Source organism: Phyllostomus hastatus, unplaced genomic scaffold (assembly GCF_019186645.2).
Source record: "Phyllostomus hastatus isolate PE091 unplaced genomic scaffold, TTU_PhHast_1.1 phas_contig_86, whole genome shotgun sequence".
In the NCBI taxonomy this organism is placed as follows: domain Eukaryota; kingdom Metazoa; phylum Chordata; class Mammalia; order Chiroptera; family Phyllostomidae; genus Phyllostomus; species Phyllostomus hastatus.
This window is the reverse complement of record NW_025333977.1, coordinates 27008661-27029679: the sequence shown is the minus strand read 5'-3', so window position 1 is coordinate 27029679 and position 21019 is coordinate 27008661. Positions and strand designations below refer to the sequence as shown.

General features: G+C 37.2%; 1 protein-coding gene across 9 annotated transcripts in view; it reads left to right on the top strand.

Annotated features, from left to right (window-relative positions):
- TBL1XR1 (TBL1X receptor 1) overlaps window positions 1–21019 on the top strand; it is a 150217-nt gene that overhangs the window by 12204 nt on the left and 116994 nt on the right. The gene's annotated exons all lie outside the window — the stretch shown is intronic.

Below are 21019 nucleotides of genomic sequence, written 5' to 3'. Positions count from 1 at the left end.
GACCGCCTCACAAACCTCACCATATTTCACAGCACCCTCCCCCTTGTTCACTGTGATGAGCCGTACCAGCTCCACGCCCACTGTACAAGCTTGTTCCTATCTCAGTGCCTTAATTGCTTTGCTCAGTGCCTCAGGCTTGGCCCTGAGATTGTGATATGGCTAATTCTTTTATGTCACTTAGATTTCAGTTTCAGTGCCATTACCTCAGAGAGGTCACACAGAAAGATCACACTGAAGTGTAGCTGCCCCCTCCTTAGCCATTTTCAGTAACAAGACCCTCTTATTTTCCTCATAGCACTTATCTCTGAAATAGTCTTGATCATTGATATATATATCAATTATGTTCTTTTGTAAGGATGAACCAGTTTAAGACTATCAGTTGGTCATGAAAACATTTCTGAGAGCACAAGTCACTCAAATGTATATACATAGATATGTGTGTGTGTATACATACACATTCTATAGTTAAAACTCCATGAGAACCAGTATGGGCTCTGTCATGGAACTTTAGGACCTGAAATAGGACCCGATATGTGTTCAGTAAATATTTTAGTGAAATTGTTCTCTCAGAAATGTTTTCATGAGTTAGCTGATAGCCTTAAAGATTGGTTCATCTTTACAATAGAACACTGAAAATAATTCATTAAAAGGTCAGCATTTTAGGGGAGGGTCGAAGAGGCTTTTTTGCATTGATATGTACATTTGAAGGCCTAGGGGACATATGGGAGTGCCCCCCACTTTTGGAGGAACGTACTAACAGATGGTATTTGAATCAATCTGGAGAAAATAAATGGATGATTGTTGAAATTTGAAAGTGTGCTTGTGCTACTCATAACTGCTAGATTTAAAGAGCTTGACACTTCATTTTCCTTAAGTTAAAGATAAATATTTCAAGTAATAGAGGGTGAGATTACCCACATTTATGGTAATATAGATTCTGGAGAGTTTGTAATTTGCCTTTACTTACATTTACCTGTGATACTGTCTGAAATAATCATAGTCAATTTCCCAAAGTTGGTACATGAGTCAGAACTCATTTACTTGTTCAGTATAAACTCAATTAAAATTAGCTTAACCCAAAAAGGTAAATTTATTGGCATATGGAATCCAAAAATGGATGGAATAAATGAACTATAGGAAGGGCATTGAGTCAGCTAGGCTTTAGGTCATTTAAATGCTACCAGAAATTTCTGTTAACAGCTTTTTTTTTTTTTTTTTGTGGGTTAGTTTTGTTTTCTCATAGTAGACTGGCTTTCTTGACATGGAGGAAAACATAACTTGCCAGTGTTTAGTATTTTCTCCTGCTTTAGAGTAGGGACTACTGTTTTCTGTGTATTGTTTGGAAAGTTCTTAAAGCACTGATCAACCTTGTTTGGGGAAAGTGCTCGACATGACCAGGGCCACATGTAAACTGGGGCTGCTCCTGAGCACCTGGTGGGAGTGGGAGGAGAGCAGTGGGTCTGACAGTTGAGTAAACAAGGAAGCTGCTGGGGAAGCAGCCTTTCTCCCTCCCCTTCCCCCGAAGCTCCCCTTCCCCCGAAATGTGTGTTCATTTATACTGGGGAAGGTTGTGAGTTTAATCCATGATGGAAAGCTAACTGAAAATTCTCTTTCAACTACATAGAACTGGCACTTGCTAAATTTTATTTTTTGCTCTGTGGCTCCTAACCTTTTCAAATATAGATCCATTTTTAAAATGAAAAATTGAGGTCCCTCATAATAGTAATTGTAATTTTATGTACCCTGCCTATTGCTAATACGAGTATTGAAATGAATTCAACTTCTCAAAATGAGTTAATAGTAAAAAAAAAAAAAGATGCTATTTATTTTGGTTTTGTTTTTAACATTACTTCTGCTAATTGAACAGATAATGGAAACCAGTATTTGAGGGCAGCTGTTAGAAAATTATCAACAAGTTAATTATACATGTATAGGGGCTATTTTAATATCTGAGGAAGATAACTTCATCCTAACCAGATACTAAGTATTTTTTAGCATGTAACAAAATTAAAAGTTATGTATTCTTATTATTTTGAGCAGTGCATCATCAGCCCAGTAATATAAAAAAATAGCTGTGAAGAAAAAGCCTTTTGTGACTTGTGATCTTTCTGGATATCAGTTGCTTTGTCTTTAAAACATTGAACTGGGCCCTGACCAGGTGGTTCATTTGGTTGGATCATCAACCAGTAACACCAAAAGGTTGCAGGTTCTATCCCCAGTCAGGGCACAAACCTAGATTGTGGGTTCAATCCCTATTCTGGGTGCATACAGAAGACAAACTAACCAGTACCCTCTGACCCCCGGCCCCTCCCTCCCTCCCTCTCTCACATAAACATCTTCAGGTGAGGATTACAAAAACCCAAAACATTGAACTGGCCCTCTGAGGTCTGTTCTGGATTTAATGCTCTTTGACCTTATGGTTGCATAGGTAATTTAAAAATTAAGTCAGTGTTCAGCTAAATTAAATGGAAAATGTACTGATCTCTTCGGGTTAATCATTACCTGAACTGGTTTCTCCTAAAGAAAACATTTGCATTTCTCTGACACCTGGGTTTTGAACAGGTTAGCTATACAGGAAATATTTTTTACATATCTTAAGAAATGTTTGTTATCCATTAATCTCCAAGTTCGGGTGCATTTTAGAGAAAATTGAAAGAAATAGCATCAAACATATATTTAGGAATTTTTTAATACCCTTATTTTAATTTATGATTGTTGAATGTCAAAGTCAGTAACTTCGTATTTTAGGTATTACTTTGCTATGTGTACTACATATTTTTGAAAGTTGTACTGAAATTATTTCTTAAGTCCTATTAAAAATGCTGTTCACATTCATAACTTTTCAAATGCTAAAATAAATGACAAGTGTTGCCCATATTAACAGAGAATCTGTGTCTATTAAAATAATTTACAATAAAAAATAGATATGTGAGTGGCATAACAGGAAAAGGAGAGGATATGTATTAGGGCATAAAGATGCCAAACAGGTTGGTCTCTTCTGGCAAACACTTTGCTTCATGTGTAGCTTATAGTTTGTAAGTTGGAGAGTGCCAATGGACAGGAGTGGTAAGAAGGGATCATGACACAAAGTGACCTTTCTTTTGCTGTGCTAGGGAGTTGGGGCATTTTTCTGTGACAGGGAACTAGTAAACGACTCTCAGCAAGACAACAGGATTATGTTTTGCTTCTGGATGTAGTGTGTGACGGATGAGATGATGGTTTGGGATGGAAAGGGGCTTAGCTCTGTGCAGAGTGGACAGCTGAGCTGGTGGTGTGATTCTCACCTATTATGTAATTGTTAGAGTATTGCAGACTGAATTCTGAAAAATAAAAAGCAATTGGAAATTCAGGAAAGAATGTTGCTGGAAAGAACTAAGAATCCAGGTTTTCTGCTTTTTGGCTTATTACTGTTCTTTTTGGGGTACACAGGGGTATGAAGATCTTGGGGGTTTGTGAGGGTGGAGAATTAATTTGACTTCCAAATTGCTCATGGACCAAAGGAGAAGGACAATCTGAGGAGGGGGAAATTGCTTCTGGGAACAAGGAGTCCACTCGTCATTATGATATACTAAATCATGTGATAATTAAATTAGGTACTTATTTGAGAATAGTCACAAGAAAAATGGACTGATACAGTATAACTTGTTAATGAGGTTTCTAGTGGGTATAATTTATATTCTAGGTGAGTAACTTTTTTACTTTAAAACTTTTCTAAAGATTGCACATTAATATAAAAGTCATTAGAATCTCAGTTTGATAAGGTTGTAAAGTTAATTTCAAGCACTGTTTAATTAAAACTACATAAATACTATAATTGTGTTTCAGTGGTGTCAGTCCTCACATCTCTTTCATTTCTGATTTTATTTACTTGGATCCTTTTTTTTTTCTTTTTTAATGAGTCTGGTTAAAGGTTTATCAATCTTGTGTATCTTTCCAAGAACCAGCTTAACCAGCTCTTGGTTTCATTAATCTTCTGTACTTTTTTAGACTATTTTATTTGATTACACTTTGATCTTTATTGTTTTTTTCCTTCTATTCACTTTAGGCATTGTTTGTTCTTTTTCTAGTTACTTTTGGTATAAAGTTAGGTTAGGTATAAAGTTAGGTTATTTACACATTTTCTTGATTCTTGAGATGGACCTCTATATTGCTATGAATTTCTCTCCTAGAACTGCTTTGGCTGTGTCCCATAGATTTTGGGGTCATTGTGTTTTTATTATCATTTGTCCCACACTTGGTTTTTCTTTTGAAGTGACATTTACTTTTATTTTTTGTTTTTTAAAATGTATTTTATTGATCATCCTATTACAGTTGTCCCAATTTTTTTGTCCTCTTTATTCCCTTTTGCCTGTACCCCGCCCTCAACCTGTATTCCCTTCCTTTGTTCATGTCCATGGGTCATACATGTAAGTTCTTCAGCTTCTCCATTTGCTATACTATTCTTAACGTCCCCCTGTTTATTTTGTACCTACAAATTATGCCTTTTATTCCCTGTACCTTTCCCCACATCCTCCTCCCTCCCCCTCCCCACTGATAACCCTCCATGTGATCTCCATTTCTGTGATTCTGTTCTTATTCTGGTTGTTTGCTTACTTTGTTTTTTTTTTTAAGGTTCAGTTGATAGTTGTGGGTTTATCATTTTACTACTGTTCATATTTTTGATCATCTTTTTCTTAGATAAGTCCCTTTAACGTTTCATATAATAAGGGTTTGGTGATGATGAACTTGACCTTATCTGGGAAGCACTTTATCTGTCCTTCCATTCCAAATGATAGCTTTGCTGGATAAAGTAATCTTGGATGTAGGTCCTTGCCTTTCCTGACTTCAAATACTTCTTTCCAGCCCCTTCTTCCCTGCCAGGTGTCTTTTGAGAAATCAGCTGACAGTCTAATGGGAACTCCTTTGTAAGTAAATTTCTCCTTTTCTCATGCTACTTTTAAGATTCTCTGCTCTTTAATCTTGGGTAATGTGATTATGATGTGCCTTGTTGTGTGCTTCTTTGGATCCAACTACTTGGGGGTACTCTGAGCTTGCTAGACTTCCTGGAAGTCTATTACTTTTGCCAGATTAGGGGAGTTCTTCATTATTTTTCAGATAAGTTTGGTAAGGCAAAGGCAGAGAAAGTAGGTTAATATTTTAACTCCCACCATCCCATCTACATTTTTCTACTAGAGAAAACAATAAAGTGCCTAAATCTAAGTTTTAAATTGTAAATCAAATAATGGAGCTTTTAGGTTTAAAGATAAACATACTTTAGAAATAAATGGTTATTTTAAAATTATATATATTTTTAAAAGTAGGTGTTGGTATTTCAGTATTAAATGTGCACAGTCTTTAGAATGATAAAACTCCAGTTCTTTCCTGAACACCAAGTGAATTAGCAACAATTGTGAAGTATGTTAATTTTGAAACATTTAGGAACTGTATTGTGATCATGTAGTTTCTTCCATAGTGGTTCTTTTTGCTACAAGCAGCAACTTGAGGGAGGACTTAACAAAAACCTTGGAATTTATTTACAGAAAATTACGTGTTTATTCTTACATGTGTAAATGTCAGTCACCTTCAGAGTACCTCCATTTGATGCAGTAAGTGTATGGGGACTTTTTTCCCTCTGCTCAAAACAGTCTTTGATCTCATTGATCTTGAGTCTTTTTTAGTATTGCTGCCATTTTTTTGTTTTACTTTTTCCACAGGGGCAAAATGTTTCCCTTTGAGGACTTTTCTCATCCAGGAAAACAAAAAAAAGTCTCTTGGGACAAGATCATGTGAATGGGAGGGTGGGGCATGGGGGAGGTCAACTGCTGTTTTTGGTCAGAAATTGCTGAACACTTAGTTGTGTGTAGGCAGGTGTGCTCGTAAATCACCCATCATGAAATGGGCAACTGTTGAAAGAGTCTTAAAAAAAAAATTCAGGAAAGCCAAAAGCAGCCTCTCACAATGCCAGTAGGAACACTGATACAGGTGAGTTCCAGAACGCTCACCCAGTGGGAGGAATCCTGTGCCATAAGGGGCCCACCCTCCAGAGGATAATTCCACTTGGGTGGGGGGGGGGGTCCTCCCCTGTCTTAAAACTTTTAAAAAAAGATTTTATTTACTTATTTTTAGAGAGGGGAAGGGAGAGAAACATCAATGTGTGGTTGCCTCTTGTGTGCCCCCTACTGGGGACCTGGCCCACAACCCAGGCATATGTGCCCTGACTGGGAATCAAACCGGTGACCCCTTGATTTCCAGTCAAGCACTCAATCCACTGAACCACACCAGCCGGGGCCCTTGTCTTAAAACTTTGTGTAGCTAGATGTAGCCAGGTGAACACTCTCCAATATAATTTAGAAGTTAGATTCATAAGTTATTTTAATTTACCTGAGACAGAAGCCAGATTTTCATTATATAATGTACCTAACATCTAATGTGTTCATATATTTATGTCATCACATCTTAACAATTTAGTTTAGCTGTAAAGATATCGAAAGTTGTGGATTATTTCCTACTTTATAGTTTTGGGAAGTCCAAAGCAGTAAAAACAAAAACCTAGAATACAGTTTTTGTCCTATAACAAAGTTTTAGATATTAAGAGATCATTAAGGTAAGTAAAGTTATAGTACTATCATTGATGCTTTTATCATTGTAAAAAATTTAGAAATATTATAAAAAGAAATAGCAAGCATCGTATTAATTCTAAACATGGACACATTTTTTTAGTGTTGAGTCAAAAAGCTGTGATTGACCAAGCCACAATGAATTTTACTCAGCTATGGAAGAAAGATTTAGAAATGTTATTTTAGTTACCATTTTAAGATGTTGCTGAGTGTGTGCATGTATAAAATGGGTTGGGGTTGAGTAAATAGTTTACTTGGCCTTTCACTATAGTCAGTTTGTGGCTCTTATTTCTCTGGTTGAAGAACAGTATTTTCTTTTCAGTAGTATACTTGAGGTGAGGAGAGGTATATGGGGTCTGTCTGGGAAACAGTCCAGCCATAGTTAATATAATTGTATAGTTGTATATAATGAGAATGATTTATGGGACATCAGTGTAACCTGGCAGCCAAGGAGAGTGGACTGGAATGTGCATGTGTGAACATTGGTGACTTCACTGAACTAGTCAGCGGGGGCAGTAGATACCGTTGAGTGAGCATGTGTACTGTGTGGCCATCACATTCAAGATGACTGAGTGAGTAGAGCAATGAATCTGCATCACATTTTCTGCTAAGCTTGAACATTCCTCCACGAAAACTATCAGAATGATTCAGAAGGCTCCTGGTGATTGGCACCTTCATCACAACAACGCACCTGCTCATGCATCACGTCTTGTGCAGAGGTTTTTTGGCGAAACATCAAATCACCCAGGTGACTCATTATATAGCCCAGATTTGGAGCCTGCGACTTTTGGCTTTTCCCAGAACTGAAATCACCTTTGAAAGAGAAGAGATTTCAGATCATCAGTGAGATCCAGGCAAATGAGATGGGGCAGCTGATGGAGATTGGGAGAACTGTGTGAGCTCCTAAGATGCCTACTTTGAAGTGGACTGAAGTGTTGTTGTCCTATGTACAATGTTTCTCATATCTTCTTCAATAAATGTCTCTATTTTTTATGTTACATGGCTGGATACCTTCTGTACAGACCTCATATACCTTTTTGGGGCTTGGAAAAAGTCATGCAGTGAATATTCACAATTCAATTCTAAAAACTTAATTCAGACTGTTGCAACTTTTTAAGGATCAAAAGAAAGCAAAGCAATTTTAATCTACATTTAGTAAGCTTTTTAGAGGGAATTGTGATTATTATATATTTCAGACATTTATAGATGTATACATTTGTGTGCAAAGCAAGTAATGTATAAGAAGTAAGGCTGATAACGGCCTCAAAAATGATTTGACTATGTAATACATTCATAGTTAGAACATCACATGTGTTCTTTGTCCTCATGTTTCCCAAATCCCCCAAGCCACTGATTTACTTCCTGGAGTAGACCGATGTTAGCAATTTCCTCTGTATCCTTTCAGACAAATACTACACATGTTAAAGCTAGTAGATATATACAATTAACACCCTTTTCCTAGATTTGCTGTAAAAACACGATGATACGATACAAAGTCACTTTGCTGTATCTTCCTTTTTTTTCACTAATTTTTGTACCTCCCACATCAGCACATGTAGAGCTTTATTTTTTTAACAATGGTATTTTATTTAATGGATATGCCATAATATATTTAACTGGTCCCCCAGGTGATGGATATTTCGGTTGTTTCAGTCTGTTGCTATCACAGTGTTTCAGTAAATACCTTGGTACATATGAATATATCGTTTCCTGTGCATTCCAGGGTATCTCCATGATAAATTACCAGCATTGGAACTGTGTAAGTGGGGTAGTTACTCCAGAAGGACATCACTGAGACGCTCAGTTTACACTCCTGCTCCCATTGCTAGTCTCTTTGCCCACTCTCTTGCTAACATAGTGTTACCAAATGTTTTGCTCTTTGCTAATCTCATAGTAAAGATGGTATTTAATTTCCTTCTACTTTGTTCTTTCATTTGAGTAAGGTTGAGCACCTTTTATACTAGTCATTTTTGATAGTGACCTGTCACTTAAGTACAGATATTATAAATGTATAACTCAGTAAACTTTTAATTGAAGTATAATTTACTTCCAATAAAATAAACGGATCTTAAGTGTACAATTTTGACATCTTTATGTGAACACATAACCCATCACAATCAAGATTTAGGAAATTTACATCACCCACAAAGAAGTTCCCTCAGGCCATCTTTTCATTCAGTTTTCCCATCTCCTGCCTTAGGTAATCACTTTTCTAATTTCTCTTACCATCAGTTAGTTGTGTCCATTAATTTTCTTTTCCTTTTTTTTTTTTTTTGCAAGAATGCCTTCTATTTTTTAAAATTTATGTTTATTGATTTTAGAAAGAGAGGAGAGAGAAACATCAGTTTGTTGTTCTACTTATTTATGCATTCGTTGGTTGATTCCCATATGTTCCCCAACTGGAGATTGAACCCACAAGATTGGTGTACGTGGACAAGGCTCCAACCAACTGATCTACCCGGTCAGGGTTATGTCCATTAATTTTTATTGTCTTATAAAACGTAATACTAACAAGATGTTAGTATTTACACATAACTACTAACAAGATGAAGATACAGAACATTTCCTGCCATCGTGCACATTCATTCCTTTTACTTTATCTGCCCCATCAATATCTCCTCTACCAAAGGTAACTACTAATACCGTGTTTCTGCTATAGATTCATTAATAGATCTGAGAGTCATCGTCTCTGTTGTATTATGAAGTAGCTGTTTGTTTTTTATTGCTGTGTATGTGAATATAACACTGTTATTTTACCATGGATGGAGAGACATTTGAAGGCTTTTCAGCTTTGGCCTATTTTGACTAAAACTGTGGTGAATATTCTTATATATGTTTTTTGGTAGACCTGGTTACTTCCATCTTCTTGGTGTATTAGAAATGGAATTGATGGGCTTATAGGGTGGGTGTAAGTATGTATCTTTTAACTTTAGTATTGGGTTGGCCAAAAAGTTCATTTGGTTTTTTCCCTAAGATGGCTCTTGTAGTACTTAGTTGTCTTTAACTTCATTTGAAACAGTTTTGTTTGATTGTATTGTGACAGCTGTCATATTTGTGCAGCCATTTTTAATATTGAAGATAGAAGAAAATACACACTTTTGTCACATTATGCTTTATTATGTCAAGAAAGGTAAACATTCCGTTTCCGTTAGCTGAAACGGAAAAAAAGTTTGTGCAGTGTATGGAGAAGGTGCTGTGACTGATTGAGCATGTCAAAAGTGGTCTGAGAGGTTTCGTGTGGAGATTTCTTGCTAGATGATGCTCCTTGGTCAGGTAGACCAGTTGAAGTTGATATGATCAAATCCAGACATTAATAGAGGATAATCCATGTTCTACCATGTGGGAGATAGCAAAGACAGATATTGTTACAGAACAGTAATGGGTTCTGCTGCCTGCTGCCACTCTCTAGGCAAAGTTCTGGAGGCAGAGGTTCGTAAGAAAGGAAAGGAGTCTTTTATTCAAAAGCTACACAATTTTGGAAGAATGGCAGGCTTCTGCCTCAAAACTTACCCTTTCTAAAATACCCAAAGAAACCTCTACCACCCTTTGCCAGATTAGTTCAGGGCTGTGCATCTAGAGTTCATTCTCCCATTTACATCGTCATCCTTTTGGAAATGCAGATGACTGTAGCATGACCTTCTAGGTGGCTTAGCTTGTTCCCAGTTGCAGTCCGGCTTCACGCATCTGTCTGGAATTTGTGTATGTGCTGTCTGCACAGCCATAGCACTGCTACTGCCACCACTTCCTGCACCTCTGGCCTCCGTCCGCTGACGGACCACACACAGTTTCCAGGTACCACCAAGGTCCTCTGGTCCAGAACACTGGCCCTTGACTGGGCAAGGGAGGGGAAGATTCCAGTGGCGAGTCTCCACCTGCCCTGCATTTAAATCTCTGGGCTCAGACTTCTGTGTGCTCCAGATGGGTCCAACTTCCCTACCCAATCCCCAGTCCCCGGCTAGACTAGCAGGTCAGCATGTCCCCCTGCTATCATGTTGTTATTATTATTTTTAAAGATTTTCTTTTTAGAGAAGGGAAGGAAGGGAGAGAGAGAGGGAGAGAAAAACATCAATGTGTGGTTGCCTCTCAAGCCCTACTGGGGACCTGGCCTGCAACCCAGGCGTGTGCTCTGACTGGGAATTGAACCAGTAACCTTTGGTTCGCAGGCCAGTACTCAACCCACTGAGCCACACTAGCCAGGGCTGCTGATTATGTTAAATAACCTTTAGGTACTTGTGCCTCTGTGACCTGTGGTTTCCCCTTCAAACAGGAACTGGAAGGGGGTAGGAGAGCTTTTTTGTGCTCTAGCCTTGTGCAAACTCTTCCTGCACAGCCTGGGGTGGGGGTGGAATCTGCCCTTGGTTTCACCTCCTCTGCCTGGGACATTTCCTGAGATCCCTCTCTCCCCCCCCCCCCCGGGCCTGCTGCATGTATCAATGTGAGGTGATGCTAGTAGGTGGCCAATACTAATTGTAAGATAAATACTGATTTTAGATTGTGTGTCTGAGAGTTAATACGATATGAAATCAGAGATGCATTTTTTCTAAAGTTATCTTTTTGAATTATTTCCCTAAGTTAAAAAAATCAGGTAATACTTGTCCTGTTAAATACCTGTAGTTTTATTTAATTTATATGTACTCATGTATACGTAGTCTACAGAAGGAAGAAAAAACCTACTATTGGGTTTGCCAAAAATACTTAGTTTTTCCTGTACGATGCTTCTACTAGTGCTTAGTTGTCTTTAACTTCATTCAAAACAATCTTGTTAGATTGCTTGTGACAGGTGTCATATCAGCGTGCAATTAAAAAAACATGAAAATTGGTGAATTTTTGTTCAGCCATTTTAATATTGAAGATAGAAGAAAATAATGTAACATTTAGGCATATTATGCTTCATTATTTCAAGAAAGGTAAAACTGCAACTGGAAAGCAAAAAATAAGATTTGTGCAGTGTATGGAGAAGGTGCTGCGACTTATTGAATATGTCAGAAGTGGTTTGCAGTTTCTTGGTACTGTTGACATTTTGGCCAGAAATTGTTTGCTTATGGGGCTGTCTTATGCAGTGAAAGGCATTGAGCAGCACCCCTGGCCTCTACCCACTGGAAGTGAATTGTGGGAGATAGCCGACATGCTCAAAATATCCAAATCAATAACTTTATCAGTGAAAATAAAAAATACGTTGTTTATTTTATGGAAAAACTAAACGGACTTTGTAGTCAACCCAATACATATATTGCTGAGCTATTTAGTGCCTTCCAGTATTCATGGCCTTTGGCTGGTGCTGCCGGGGGGAGTCAGTCTGGTGCTTGTGGTTGTTTTACAATAAGTATCTTGTATGTAAGATTGTGCGTGCTTAATGCTGAATTCAAAGTCTTTGTCTTGCGTTTTATTAATTTCAAATGGAATTAACAGGTTCATGAGGTACATAAAAAGTGTGAGATAGGTATGGGCAAAAACATTCGTAGAAATCGACTTGTAGAAATCTACTTTGTGTAGTAGGGTTTTGGGGAAAAGAAAACTTAAAGGTAACACAGACTAGCTAAAATAACAACCTGAAAAGTAAAGAAGGCAAGAACTGGCTTGATTTATCTGAGGTGTAACAGGTAGATAAAACTATCAAAAACAGCAAAGCACAACTTAGATTATGACAGACATGGAAAATTATTATTAAACATTGGCCATATTAAACCTAGATGCATTTGTGTACTTACTGCATAGAAAATTGTTGTTAAACTGGTTTTGGTTGTTTAGTATTTAATTATATGTTTATAATTTGTTTTTAAGTGTCTGTGTTTTAGTCTTTAGACTTTTTTTTTTAATGATTTAGGGCTCTTTGAGTTTTAAATAACAAAACCCTGTAATTGAAAGCTTAATGAAAAAGGAGAATATTTTGGAAAGTATCTCATGAAACTTGGTGCAGGGATATATTTTAGAATTGGCAACGGTGGGAACTGTGGAGTCAGTGGAGACTGTTAAGGACGTTTTTGGATTCTTTTTTCTCTCTGCAGATCTGATACTCTTACTTATCTGGACTGAAAGTCAGTGGAACAGGGCTTCCAGCAGCTATTTAATTTGTGTGTTATTATCCAGACTCCTAGACAAAATGGTCTTACATTTGTTCCCTCCTCCTTCATTTTTTACCTCTCTTCTGCAGACTCATATTCTCAGTATCACATGCAAATTGGCATTCTAGCCATGTCTTAACCACTACTTAATATTATTAGGACATTTTGATCTAAATTATGAGGTAAGATACATGAATGTGGTGGTATCAGTGACCTCGACCCATTGATAAGTTATCTTTAAAAAATTTCAAACAAAATGATGTGTCCTTATAACTGTATATGTATATACATATACCTATATGTATATATATGGTTACATATATAGGTAACTATATATACATATGCTGTACATGTGCTGTACATATGCTGTACAGTTACATATGCACATACACATATCTGTATATATACAGTTATATATACTGTGAGTGTATAACTAATATTTTTGAAACTTAGTATAGCCAGTTAACTTTGGGGCCAGTGTAGCTTGTCTTAAAAACTTGAGTGGTCATCATCAGACTTCTCTAAGTCCTACTGTACACCAGGTGGCTGCAGTAGTGTTATTTGCTTAGAAAGGACTTTATTGGCATCATAGGAGCTGGTACTATTTCATAACATTTACCACTGATGATTATACATTTTCTTGGGTGATTTTCCCCCCTCCTTTTCTCACTATAATGTTAAAGATTAACGTACCTTTAGTGCTTGGAAAGAGGTGTTGTAAAAGCTTATTTAAGAAAGGAGAGAATGGAAGAATGGATGTAAGAACTGATACTGGCAAAAATGTGATGAGAACTTTATGTATTCATGTTTTCAAGCAGTTATTTTGATCAGACTTGTCATTTATGTGTGTGTAAATTGTACATACTGACTTTTATATAGTTCTTTTTAATCACCCAATTCTCTTAACAACATCGAACATGCTTAATTTTAAAATAGAGAGTCCTTATTGTCGTAAAGTGATCCTCTAAATCGTGCCATAAGTGGTAATTTACTTACCATTTTTGAGGGAATCTTTTTAGCATTAGAGAGAATTGATATAATTTCGAGAAGCTTGTTCATTCAGTTTTGGAAGTAGTGCTTCACGTTCTTCAGCAGCAGGAGTCAGGCCCAGCATTTTAAACCCATTTTGGAAACTTATTTCTCCTTTTTTTCCCCCATTGAGAAAATCCAACCCTGTGCCATATAGACAAAAAACATCCTTGTCACTGCAGGAATTGTTTTTTATTTTAGCACAATTGATCTAAAACTCTAACCAGACATCTCTACATTGAGGCTTTTGAATGCTAATGATTTTAAAGACCATACTGTATTTTTTATAGCTTTAGTTTTGGAGCTGGGGAGAGGCAGTAGTTTAAATGTGTCCTCTAGGATGGATGTTTCTGTTCTTGATTTATATTGAGTGGTGTGTAGAAAAATGATACTTATTTAGTATTACTGCAGGAAAGTTAGGTTAAATTTCTGGGCTTGTATAACATTAAGGTTGTTAGTTAGTGGTGGTTCAGTTTTCTTGAAGCTAGTGGTGCTCGACCAGGGTGTGCCAAATACCACATGACTTCCTAATCACTTCCGCGCACAGGTCAGTCGGCTTCTTACCTCCTCTTAGTTACTGCTTCTGAACCATCTCCTAGAAGCAAATACCATAGCAACATATAGGATTTTCTGTTCGTAATATACAATGTGGAATTTAGGAATGTAACACTGCCAGAGTTGTGGCCCTGTTCTGAATTCCCATATTTTAACTGGAATTTCCAACAGGTGTTTCTTTAGTAATAATGTTACAAAAAGTGATTAGTGTTTCAGTGGTAAATATTATTTCCTCCCTAGTCGTAGATTGTTTTTCTGAAAACTGTGGCGGTGGGAACTTAAGATATATGAGAAAGATAGGCTGGAGAATTGAGGTTATGAGCAAATGTGCTGGAGCCTTTGGGGGAAGACAACTGAAAAAAATAAAATACCTTCCAAAGATACTGTTTATGACTTTCAAAATAAACTGTGCTGAGGTATACTTTATTAGATAGAGTGAGATGCGTACTTCGTTGAATTTTGACAAATATGTGTACCTGTACAATCACCATGGTTCAAGTCAAAGCTCATATGTTCATTACCAAAAGGTTCCTTGATCCTGGCTGCATTCAGTCCCACTCGCCACCTCCATCGCAGGCACCCACTGATCTGCTTTCTGACGCTGCAGATTAGTTTTGCTTCTTTTGAAATCTTATGTAAGTGGATCTTTTGTTGGTAGGCAGAATAAAGACCCCTTAAAGATCTCCATAGTATATTCCTGGGAACCTGTGACTATATCTTACCTTCCCTAGCAAAAGGTATTTTGCAGATGACATCAAGTTAAGGCCTTGAGATGGGGAAGACTAGCCTGGATTATACAGGAGGGTATAGTTGATTGAGACTTTAAAAACTGTAGTCTGAAAGATAACTTCTGAAGGATGGTCAGAGAGATACAATTTGGCAAAGCTAGTTTTGAAGATGGAAGAAGGGGGACCATAAACCAAGGAATATAGTCTGCCTTAGAAGCTAGAAAGATCAAAAAATGAATCTATCCCCTATAAACCTGCGGAGAGGAATGTGGCCTTGCTCTTATACCTTAACATCAGCCCAGTGAGACCTTTGTCAGACTTCTAACTTAATGGAACTAAGATAATAAATTTGTTGTTATAAGCTACTAAAATTGTGATAATTTTTTGACAGCAGCAATTAACTGTTTTCTTTTAATCTTAGCTTTTTTTCCTTTTTAAAGAGTCATTTATGTAGCCATTTCACTAATTTAGTTCCTTTTTATTTGTGGTATCATTTCATTGTATGGGATGTACCACAATTTCTTATTCATTCATGTATTGATGGACATTTGTATTTTTCTCAATTTGAGCTATTAAAACTAAAGCTACCATGAAAGAATATTTGTGTATGAGTTGTTTAAAAAATTTTTTTTAAAGATTTTTATTTTTAGAGAGAGGGGAAGGGAAGGAGAAAAAGAGGGAGAGAAACATCAATGTGTGGTTGACTCTTGAGCACCCCCTATACGAAATCTGGCTCTCAGGGTACACACAATCTGGTATGTACTCTGACTGGGAATTGAACTGGTGACCCTTTGGTTTGCGGGCCTGTGCTCAATCCACTGAGCTCCACTAGCGGGGATGTGTATGAGTCTTTGTGTGGGCATACTGGTTTCACTTTTTGTTAAACTTAAGAGTAGGATTGTTAGGTCAAGGTATGTGTGAAATTTTATGAGAAACTGCCATACTTTTCCAAAGTAGTTGTACCAGTTTACATTCTTACCATTCTAGTGAAAATGTAGTAAGATCTTGTGTTTTAATTTTCATTTTGTTAATGACACTCACATATTTTGGAATACTGTTTAAATATTTTATGGTTGTTGTACCTTTGTATATGCTAGGTATGTCTTTGTCATAATTACATAGAAAAAACTTTTTCCAGTGTATGACTTGCTTTTTCATACTTTTTTTTGGTAGAAGTTTAAATTTTGATCAAGTCTAGATGATTATTTTTATTTGGTAATTGTGCTTTTTGTGTCCCCATCTCTCCCGCTCCCCTTCCTTCCCTTTCTTGCTTTTTAGATAACAGCCATTACAAGGAATATGAGGTGATATCATTGTGGTTTTGATTGGCAGTTTTCTAATGATTAGTATTGAACATCTTTTTGTATGCTTGTAGGTCATTTGTATATCTTATTTGGGGAGATGCCTCTTTGCCCATTTTAAAATCAGTTTGTTGTTGTAGGAGTTCTTTATGTATTATAAATATTATTTTGTTTTAGAAAAATACTTTGCAATGATTTGTCTCCCATTCCTTAGGATATTTTCTACTCTGTTAATTGTGTACTTTGATATACAGATTTATTTTCTCATATGTTTGATAATTGCCATCCTAATGGGTATGAAGTGGTATATCACTGGTTGTGACTTGCAGTTCTCTGATACGTAAAGAAGTTGAGTGTCTTTTCATGTGCTTATTGGCAGTTTGTATACTATCTTTGGGAAAACTTAGGGTTTCTAACAAGTACCTATGTTAATGTAAAATAATAAGGCACTAGCTTTATTGCTGCTTTCATTTACTTTTTTGTTCATATTTGTATTATGGATTAGTTTTAAAATTTTGTAATAGTTCACATTGCCCCACTCATTCTTAACATGCCTCTAAAATGATTTTTTTTTAAGATTTTATTTATTTACTTTTAGAGAAGGGGGAATGGAGGGAGAAAGAGAGGGAGAGAAACATCAATGTGTGGTTGCCTCCCACATGCCCCCCACTGTGGACCCAGCCTGCAACCCAGGCATGTGCCCTGACTGGGAATTGAACCAGGGACCCTTTGGTTCCCAGGCCCACGCTCAGTCCACAGAGCCACACCAGCCAGGGCTAAATTATTTTTAAACAATTGAAAAATAATCCTAGATAAGATGAATTCTTGGTTGGTGAATTTGCTGTGTTAAGTCTTTATCTGCTGTGAATCAAGTGGGAGGCACTGGGCAGGTTCTCTGGATCCTCAAAACATAATGATACACATCTTTGTTGCAAACCACTCTTAAAGGGGTGTGGGTCTGTAGGGTAGCATTAGCTGAATAGGAATATAGGAGCAGGAATTGTGAAGAGCAAGAGCTAAAGAGATTTTTAGGAAAGCTATATGGAAAATAGAAAAATAACAGAGGGAGATAGAAGCCGTAAGTTCAGTTAGGGCTAAGCTCTAATGAGGGCTAGAGAGATCTACATAGAAAATAAAAAATACATAAAAATATGTAGAACCTTTCCTGAGTAGGTGAGGGAAGTAAATATGAATACAGCAACTTTCTGCAAAAGCTTAGAGTGGCCCTCAAATCAGTCATTTGGCTCTGGAGAAACCAGAGAGGAGCAGCAGTGTTCTGGGAGTGAAAAATAAGATGCATAGAATGTCGCGGATGTAGTAACTTAAAAGGAAACTCTTGTGGACTGCAAAAGAAGGGTGTCAGCTGGGAGCATCTTTGAAGTTTTGCAATACATCCAGGTCAATTTGAGTAGTCTAAACAAAACTTGCAGTTTGTTATAGTTGTATTTAATTTATTCCTGTACTTTCTTCTCTCTGTTATCAGTCTGAATCAACTTGGAACAAATTGTATTTTAGCAGTGTTTAGGACAAAAGGAGGACTGTACTGAGCAAGTTCCTTTTTTTGGTGGTAAAAAATTCCTCGGACTTGACCAGCTGAGACGGGGAATATAATGCAGGTGTTCTGGAATACAGCTGGTTTCACTCTTGGCCCGTTCACCACTTTATTACGTAAGCCACTGCCAGTCGTCAGAGGCCAGTGTGACTGTTAGTATTGCTTCTCATACAGACTGATAAAGTTAAGCCATATTTGGGCATATATACTTAAAAGATACTTAAGTAGGGATAGTGCAATCTGAAAACATGTAGCTTAAAGGGCCATAGATGTGGTTCTGTTCTAAGATGTGATTTTTCATACTTCAGTGATAGTGAGCCAGCATTCTCTTCACCGGAGGTGCGATACCCTGTAAACTAAGGCCATGGAACAGCATCTTTATTCAGGACCTGTCATATTCTGTGATCCTACGGTTTTCTGTTTGTTTATTGTCATTGGCTTTTCTGAGCTGTCTTAGAAATAAGTACGTTTTATGTATATAACCTTATTTCCAGGGGAGACTGAGTTTTGAGTTCTTAACAATCAACTCACATTCCAAACCTTTCATCAGTGGTGGACTTGTGTTACTGCAATATATGTTGAGGTCAGAGCTCATGGATTCTGACAGGTTGTTCCTGTTTGTGTCCTAATTTTGGAAAGAAGGTTAAAAAAAAACACCTTTATGACTGTTTTTCCTTATTTATGAATGCTCTACTCTGTTCTCAGCCTACCTTAACTGAATTATGTCAGAATCCTTAGATCATTTCAGTCAGTGGCCTTCTTCATGGCCCTTGAACAAAGGGTTATGTGTGACAACATCTTTCCTCATAGAAAAGTCATTTTGGGGTTTGGAGATAGAGCTGAGACTACCACCAAAAAATGGAATAAAATTCATAGAATAGTATTAAACTATATGATGGGGAAAAACAGTGTTTGAATCTGAGTATTTCAAAAGGATAATTGATTTTTTTTTGCTAGCTAACTCAGTCTGTAGTTTCTGAAAGAGGAAGAAAGAATCAGGGACTGGTCAATTTTCAATTATAGGTGACTTTTGTGCTCTGGATTTTGGCATGCATAGAAGGTACTCTGAGTGCTTCTTAGCAGGTACATTTGCTTTTCTTTTGGTCTATTTTGCTTAGTGTTAAGGAATTGAGGACTATCTCCTGCTAAAATGTCAACTCCTTTGATTGACACTACACTTAACTTGTCCCTCCTCCTCTGTATTCTTGACCGCACACTCTCCACCCCCCCAAAAAACACTCAATGCCAGCTGTTTTTTAAAATATCTTCCTTACTGTTGACTTTTTCAATTTCTAGAGATGATGAATAGTCAGGTACATTTGGCTCTTGGTTACCAGCATCCTGATTGTCCTGAAAATTGCCCTTTTTTACTTTTAGTTTGATATGTTTACCCTTGCTATAGAAGCACAGGTAGGTGAAAGAAAAATGGGACCTTCTGGTTTAACCTTATGGAGAAAGTCGTGCTCTGTTGCGTGTCTCATTCTCTCAACATGGGTGATCAGGGATGATAGAAACCTACTTTAAGATTTGTTTATGCTGGCATTTCCTCACTTATTTTGGAATAATTTTAGAGCATAATTGGCATAGTGTTTCTGTAAAGACACAAGTAGTAAATATTTTAGGCAACCATTCAAGTTGGCTTGTTGTAGTGGGAAACCAGCCATAGCCAATATGTAAATGAAAAGACATGGCTGTGTTCCAATAAAATTATATTTATGATAGACACTGAAATTTGAAGGTTGCATAATTTTTACATTTTCTGCCACCTCACCATTTAAAAATGTAAAAAACAGGTTGGATTTGGCCCATGAGCCATAGTTTGCCAACTCCTGTTTACAGCAATGATACAGTCCTGTGCTACTTGAGTAGTTAATTGTATAATATTAAGTTAGCAAAACAAGCTTTTAGGTTTAAAAAAACCCTGATATCAGCAGACTACATAGCCACCTCAAACCTCAGTTTCCTTATATATAGAATGGGAATAAAACAAGTATTGTAAATTATAGTTCTTTGTTTTAAAATTTTTGAAGATTTATTTATTTTTAGAGGGGAAGAGAGGGAGAGGAACATCATTGGTTGCCTCTTGCACAGCTCCCCCGGGGACCTGGCCCACAACTCAGGCGTGTCTCCTGACTGGGAATTGGACCAGTGACCCCGTGCTTCACAGGTTGGCACTCAATCCACTGAGCCACACCAGCCAGGACAAATTAAAGTTCCTTATTATAAATAAGAACCTGTTCTGGCTCTTGCGAGTAGAGTAGAGAAATGAAGAATATTAGGTAGATCAGAAAGTCATTGGAGAGTGCTAGAGACAGAGACTTAGTCCAGGCTTTTGGGAACATTTCCCAAAGCCACACCACAGAACTAGGTTTGAGAAAGCCACTGGTGCTGAGCACTAAATGTCAGGTTCTCAACTTGATTGCAGATGCTGCCACTGTTAGCTGTTGTGCTTTTTTCAGCGATAGAAACTTCATGTTGTAACCACTGGGAAATGTTCATGTTGCTGCTCCCTCAGCCGCCGCCATCAAAAGCCAAATGTATCTGCTGTCTTGAGCTTGAGCAAAAATGGAAATTCTGCTCTTCCCTTCCTTCCAAATCAAAGTCTCTGGGGAGTTTGTTTATATGTTAGATGTAGAATAAATTCCTTCATTTTAGTTTCTAATATAGTAATGATAACTAATTCTGTATATACAAGTTTTTTTTGAGATCCTGTTTTTAAGAGTACAAAGGGGTTGTAAACCCAAAATTTTCAAGAATCATTGTTGTAAATTGTCACTATTTTTAGGATTATTTGTTCCCTTCAACATCAAAATCTAGAGAAAGATGGCACATTGGCAATGTAAGTAAGTCAGTTTTGTTGAGAAGTACCAGTTGGTACAATTTATTGAGCCTCTGTTCTGTGGCTGTTTTTTGTGAGGCTGTTGATTAGGCCTTGAGGTTGCTGGGAAAGGTGTTGACAGGCGTTCAAGGAATGGATTATGTACATGATTACACACAATTACAGAAGTCTCCGCAGCTGGACTTTTTGGTGAGCCTTTACATGGGACAGAAATATTTCCATTCTTGGTCATTCTAATGGGTGCATGTGCATATGTCTACCTTAAATTATTCTCCATACCTTTTCTTTTTGAGGACCTGACCTGGAAATCTAGCCACATATTCCCCTTTCAAGAACTGGTATGAACCTCACTCTGTT